Source organism: Sorghum bicolor, chromosome 2, assembly GCF_000003195.3.
Source record: "Sorghum bicolor cultivar BTx623 chromosome 2, Sorghum_bicolor_NCBIv3, whole genome shotgun sequence".
Taxonomy (NCBI): Eukaryota; Viridiplantae; Streptophyta; class Magnoliopsida; order Poales; family Poaceae; genus Sorghum; species Sorghum bicolor.
This window is the reverse complement of record NC_012871.2, coordinates 1,726,564-1,734,001: the sequence shown is the minus strand read 5'-3', so window position 1 is coordinate 1,734,001 and position 7,438 is coordinate 1,726,564. Positions and strand designations below refer to the sequence as shown.

The 7,438-nt window shown below is 42.5% G+C and overlaps 1 pseudogene; it reads left to right on the top strand.

The window, feature by feature from the left end:
* On the top strand, positions 264–1,533 carry LOC110432356 (annotated as a pseudogene).

Genomic DNA, 7,438 nt, shown 5'->3' with positions numbered 1-7,438 from the left:
GGTGACTTGGGTTTGCGGTGGGGCTGAGGAAGGAAGCTGAGGGGTATATATATATATATATATATATCAGTACATGCAGTATGAAATTGGGATGTTGTTGGGCCTAGAGCTCAGACAAGCAATTGTGATGAAAATGTATTATACATATACAAACTAATAAAGGGTATATACACTTGGTATTTTTCCAGAAAAACTTTGGGGTACAGTTGTAACCCTATCCTCCTATTGTGGATCTACCCTGTCCTGCTACTTGATGCCTCAGCATGGAGGTGAGTGCTGACTTTGGTTTTGGCGACTTGCAGGCGCCAAACGTTTGGGACTGCCGGAACGGCTTGGTTCTCTTCGAGTTTGGTGGCGAGACCTTCCACCGCGTTGGTCTCACTGGGCACTCCCCACTGCTGTACCCTAACATGGACAAGGCTCTCACATTTGCCGCAGCTGGCCACAGTGATGACCTTGTGCTACCGCATCAATGTCGACACCTGGGAGTCTGACAATAAGGTTGGTAGCACTGGTGTGTGTCCTGCGGTCTAGCTCATGGGCCATCTCTTGCATAGCCATCTGTCGACTAATGCGCTCCTGGCAACAAGATCTACATGGAGATCCAAGCATGGTACATCCTGTGACTGGACCTCGCCACTGGAAGATTCTTTGTCATTGATTTCCTTGAGGGTGTGGTTCTTGATTAGTACATAGGAAACCAGCTTGTCCACTGCTAGGGCAATGACTCTGTCCTCCGATCTACACCTCTTCCATGTGCACGCGAACAGGGTTACGTCTGGCTCCACAGGATCAATAATGACTGCGGGCATGGCGGCATTGGTGCTGCTGGCGACAGCGCCAACAGGCGGGTGCTCGAGGACACCATTCCCTGTGTGAGACTTGTGGCCATCTCGTGGAGCAGGGTTGGGAGATGGTATGTTTTGGAGATGAGGACAATGTGGGGACAATGGATGAAAACCTACAATTTTCAATACAAAATCTGATTTCTTTGGACAATAATGAATTACCTTGTATTGAGATATACTCCCACAATAATACAATCCAAAGCCCCTAAAAATCATTTAATGTCCACCCATAAAGAAGTTACTAATTTAGAAAAAAAACTATATGCACGGAATTCACATAAATTATGACATACCAAACCTAGGTAAATGTATCACACACTTTTAATCAGGTGCATACATAGAAAAATCATATTCTAACATAAATGTTTTTTTACCAACTGATGGTCATGTCGCCGCAAATTGTGCTGGATCGTGTTGTGGTCTTGCAGCTGGGGCCTGCATCGTCATTAGCCACAAGGTGGAACACATCCTCGACCACGCTTCTCCCTCGTCATTGACAACGAGAAGCAAAGTTCTGGTACTAAAAATGTTTTGTCATGTGTGAACTTGCCAGGATGTCATTGTCATTGTGGACCCCATGGCCGCCGCAAGCAACACATTCCACGTGCTCAATCCTGGCAGCGGCGCCAAGGGGCATGGTTATGTCACATGCAGCCTCCCAAAGCTGCTGCATTGCCTTCGCTGATGTTGCACGCCATCCTACCTAGCCATATGGCTACCCAGCCACCACCAGCATATATTGCCTCCACGAATGGCATGGAGCCATGTGTTCCCAGCGGACAACAAGGGAAGAATGCGCCACAGCAGCTCATGTAACAGCCTTCCATGAGCACAGTGCTATTGGGGCATGTCCTTCATGGCCAGCCGCTGGTCATCTGTTCATCCGCGAAGTCCCCCGTGGGGCAATGTGGAGTATGTGTCGTTTGCCTCCGTGGTGCCGGAAGGAGCAAGTTGCAGCAGCATTGGCAGCCAGGGAGCCGTCACCCTCCAAAGTGGCGCCGCCGTAGCCTGCAGGCTCGGTCTTGATCTCGGCAGTAGCGGCACATGGCACGAGAAACCACCAAACGTGAGGTCACTTCAGATTACTGTGGCTGCAAGTGACGCAATTAAATCGTCTTCATCCACCTACACTCCATCACCCGTATAGTGTGAGAGATTCAGCAAAATTTTGGCACTATGTACCCACCTCCCTATTTGTTATACTGTGGCCACATCCTATGTGGTAGCTGTCGACGAAAGCTAGTCGGTAGTCTACCTTGGGCTATACCCACGGTAGTAGTTTATCGGCACACAGGTGCGCAAGCTACGAACTCGATGGTGACGCAAGACACAGACAAGGATTTTTTCCAGGTTCGGCCGTCGTGTGGGCGTAATACCTATGTCCTGCGTCTGATTGTATTGATCTGAGATGTAATGAATTGACCTAAGGGTGGTCGCTTGCCTCTCTTTATATAGTCCAGAGGGCAGGGTTACAAATCTAGAAACTAATCCCAGTCGGTTACAATTGCCATTTATAATACGATATCAATTCCTATTCTAACCGTTTAGAATTCTTCTTGATCTCCACATCTTGTTTCCTTGCGTAAAACTCCAAGTAGTTGGATCAAGCCTCGAACTGTCTCGTAATGGGCCAAATCTCCTGGCCCAAGCCTAGCCGTAAGGGTATAGGGGTTTATACAGTGGCAGATCCAACATCCCACGCCACCTAAGCCGAATCACCATTGTCCAATGCTATCTTGGGAGATCAGGCAGCCGACTTTATATATGAGTGCCTACTAGGATCCACAAAGAGCATAATATCATCATCGAGCATGGGGAGGCACATGCCCTTGATGAAGATCGCTTCCCATAGAAGAATGTCACAACAGTTGTCCACGTACACAATAACATTTACCAAAACGAGCCCATGGGTAAAATGACTGGTATGGGAAAGTTTAATGTGCTGAATACATGGTGTTGTAGGTTGGGGTTAAGTGTGAAGCACACAAGATGTCAGGGGTTAATTAGGCATTTTCCATTATCACAACCAAATCTGATTTCTTTGGGCAATAAACGTTTTTCTAGTACTGAGATATACTCCCACAATAATATAGTCTAAAGCCCCTAAAAATCATTTAATGTCCACGATAAAATCAGTAGTTTAGCAAAAAAAAAAAACTAAATGTATAAGGGAATTCACATAGATTAAGATAAACCAAACCTAGAAAAATGTATCCCACACTTTTAATCAGGTCCATACATAGAAAAATCATATATTTTTTTGTGTTCGCTAACAAGTCACCGGTCTAGATCCTGCCTACTACTGTGCTCCCATGTGGCAAGATCTACATGGTGACCCAAGTAGGGTACGTCCTAGGACTGCACTTCACCATGGAGAGATTCTTCATCGTCGATCTCCCTGAGGTTATGGAGCTTGATCAGTACCTAGGCAACCTCGTCCACTGCTGGAGGGCGACTCTGTCCTCTACCTCTTCTATGTGGATGGGGCCGGAAGAACAGGCTCAACATCTGCTCCACATGATGAACGACGACCACGGGCACGGCGGGGCGTGTGCTTCTCACAGCAGTGCTGATAGGTGGCTGGTTTGGGACACAATTTTCCCTCCACCTATATATATATAAACTCTATAGCTAATAATAATAAAAAGGAAAATTTCCCTCCACCTATTTTTTAGTCTGGCCCTCCCCTAACTAACTTAATGATGTGTAAATTGTTTATATTTGTTCGTCTATAGGCTACAACTCTCTTGTTATATTTGTCCATCTATAGGCTACAACCCTCTTGTTAACCCGGTGGCAATCCGCCCGCCAGGCGCGGCAGCACCCGACGCCCATTTGCCCGCCCGGTGCGGCAGCGCCCATCCGTCCCCAGTCCCCTGCCTATCACTGCCAGGTGCCCAGGCATGCCCGCCGCCTGTCGATTCGCAGGGACTGCTTGCTGTGCCTGGCAAAGGTGGGAGGAGAAGAGGAGGACCAGGAGCTGGCGCCTAGCGTTGGGGCTGGCCATGGCCGGACAGGTAGTGGCGAGGAGCAAGGTCAGCAGCTCCACCAACATCTGGATTGGGCCGAGGCCGAGTTCTAGCAGATGCGTCCCCAAGTGTGGCATTGGCAAGAACAACAAAAGAAATAGTATTGTTTTCTGATTTTTCAATTCACGAATCATGAGCATCTCAAATTATTATCAAGACAATAATAGAATCATGATTCATGAGTATGCTAATTTGACAAGTAACGTTTGTGGAGACTTGAAGAATTATTTTACAACTTTGAGTGTTGGTTCAAATTCAAGTTGCAGCCGCCCAAGCACCCGTGAAAGTGGCATCGCCACTACTTCAACGGTGGGAGAAGTTGTTCAAGAAAATGAAGCTATGTAGAATGTAGCAACAGATTTAGCACAAGTTGATATTGGTGTTGATGATGCACAGCCAGCAGAAACCACAACAACGGCCACAAGAAGAAGAACAGCAAGAAGGTGAAGGTATTAGCCTCATCACGGAATTTGACCCGCATGTTCATCTTGTAGCTGATCCAGCTCTTAGAATGTCAATTGAAAGATTTCGTCCTAATATTCAATCAGATGTTAGAAGGGCTTATTTATTGAGAGGTCTGACACAACTAATTGGACTAATTTTTCCTCGCAAGTGTGTTGGCAATGATTGGAGAAAAATTCTCTCAAAATGGTTTAAGGAACATGATTGGTTAGAGTATACTATGTCCAAACATGCATCATTTTGCTTCTATTGTTATATTTTTAGTCAAGAAGCCGACCATGAGAAATTTGGTCGTGTGGTTTTGACAAAGGCAGGGTTTAATGATTTTAAACATGCAGCCGTCACAGAAATTTGAACCCAGATATCTCCATATGTGATCACTTGTGATGAAATGTGATCAAATATAGAGATGTCTAGGTTTTAGGTATCCGACGTCACAACTCACTCAAAATCTTCTCAAATTTTTACCACAATCTACACATGGGATAACATGACACCTCAACAAGTTTCGTGATTTTTGAACTTTGTATAAATTTTATATAATTTTAAAAAACACTTTTCTGACAAGTGGCTCGTCATGTTATGCGAATAAGATGCGCAAAATTTGATGCGAGTTCGTGGATAGGGACTCAACATACACCAAATACCATGAATAATATTTTTTGAAACACTACATTGTATTATTCCATACACCTACTGTTCAAATTTGAAATATTCGAAAAAAATCAATGAATCGAAATAAATTAAGAAAATATATAAAAACTCAAAATTGGCCTAAATTTTAAAATTAAGTTTAAAACTGTGTATTATATTACCATAAAAAATGAGCTAAAAAAATAAAAAATCTTTGCCGAGGGCCAGGCCTCAGGCTTTGGCCAAAAAATTGATTCAAAAAAACTTTGCCAAGAGCCTAACGGCTGTCCCTCGGCAAAGTCTGACTGGAGTGGCCGCTATGACCCAACGGGCCTAATTTGCTGAGTGCATCTTTGTCGAGGGCGGCGGCCCTCGACAAAGATTTGCTTTTTGTCGAGGGCAGTTCTTTGCCGATGGCTCCTGAGGCTGACTCTTGGTAAAGAATGTCTTTATAGAGAGTGTTTGACATTTGGCCTTCGGCAAAGCCTCGGACCTTTAGTAAGCACGCGTTTCCAGCGGTGCTAGCGACACTCGGAGACCAGTCAGCAAGGTGCTTTAGATATCCCATGCGACACGCCGGGCTTGCGTCATCTAGTCTATAGCAGTCTGTGCGTGTGGACTGTGGACTGTGGACTGTACTGTACATGGAGTATGCCGTGATGGAAGGGTGTAGGCCGGTCCAATCCAGTCTAATAGTCATAGTCCACAAGCACGAGGTTTGAACTTTCAGTCCTTTCTCCTTCACCGATAGTTGTGACTTCTGATTGACCATTTATCTCAGTGTTTGTTAATAACCTATTAGCTGAGAAAAGCCAGAGCCCAGAGCCGTCACTGTCAATGTAATACTTTTTTTTTTTGCAAAGCTGCTCTTAGAGAAATACACGATTAAATACCATTTTGTCGATCTCCTCACAGGTACAAAAGTGAAGTACAAATGCTGTTAGAAACAAATTTTGATAGGTGGGTTTTTTAGAGATAGCCTGTGAAAATCGGTCCTTTATAGAGGCGGCAGAGGTAATTTCAAGAACAATAACTTTGGTATTGACTAATATCAACATCTCAGATTTAAAAAAAAACAAATTTCAAATTCTGCGAATATAATTAAAACAATTCTTAGTACTCCAAATGATCTAGAAATTTTAAAAATTGTGTTTTCTAGTCTAAGAACCTCTAATGAATATTTGAGCATTGAAATGATCACAAATTGTTAACGAAATTATAGATCACAACAATTTCTACAATTTGATATAAAGTATGAAAACATATATTTTTTGTGTCAACTATTACTGAGGCGGACGCACCACTGGAAATTGATTTCTAGGGGGGCAGCATAAAGAGGCCCCATAGAAATAGCCCCATCTTAATATGTTTCTTATTTGGCACGCTTCTTAAATTGATTTCTAGAGGCACTCCTTGGCCCTTGAGCTCCTAGATGATTTTCAGAGACTTATAAAGACACCAGGCTCTGAAGAAAATGAAATCAAGTACCTTCTAATATAAAATCATTTTTGTAGTAGCGCCTGCGATATTTTTCATGGATTAAGACGGCTCTGGAGAAGAAGATTTTGATTTAGTTATATATGATGCATGCATGGTTAGTGCTCCATACATAATCAATCCGGTTATGGTCAATATTCTTTTTCTAGAAGCTAGATCCGTTGCTGGATGACACTGTCCACGCTACTTGTATGTTTATTTTTCCATCTTCTAATTTTAGTATAGAAAATAGATTTGCTCTAATTCTCTCAAATTCATGGCATGTACTTCCTCCAGGTTGGTAAAAGAAGTCGTTTTGAACAATGATATAGTCTCAATCATAACTTTGACTTCTTATTTTCATAAAAATATTTATTAAAAAGTGACATATGTATATTTTTCTAAAAGTATTTTTCAAGACAAATCGTTTTTTCATATTTTCAAACTCAACAACTTAAAAGTTATTCAATATTTATATTTCCAATGTTTAACGTAAACCTTGTCCAAATAGATTTATTTTACCAACTTGGTCGGAGTATATTAATTTTCCTTGACCCTTTAGAATTCATTTTTTAATAACGTGTCTCGTAGGGCTCTTCAATTAGTAGCAGTAGTGATTTTTCTACATGCAAATTCATTCTGAATGGTCCATCGTGTTTTCTCTCAAAGGTGGATACTCTTATTGCAGGGTATCACTAATATTGTACGTTATTAGTCGTTTTTGCCTTCTTATCTTCACTACCAAAATGGTGGAGTTCTCCTAGTGTTTTTAGTTAGTAATAAAACACTACCACTAGTCAAAACACTAGGGAATCCTCACTAGGAGGCATTTACTAGGAAAAGTTCATACTAAATTTTGAATGTTAAAACACTAGAAGAATCCCACGTCACTAGGAGAAATTATAAAATCTATTTGTGCTTGATATCTTCAGTAATAAGGCCGGTGTTTGGTTTGAGGAACCATTCTATTCTAGATGACGTGGTACATTA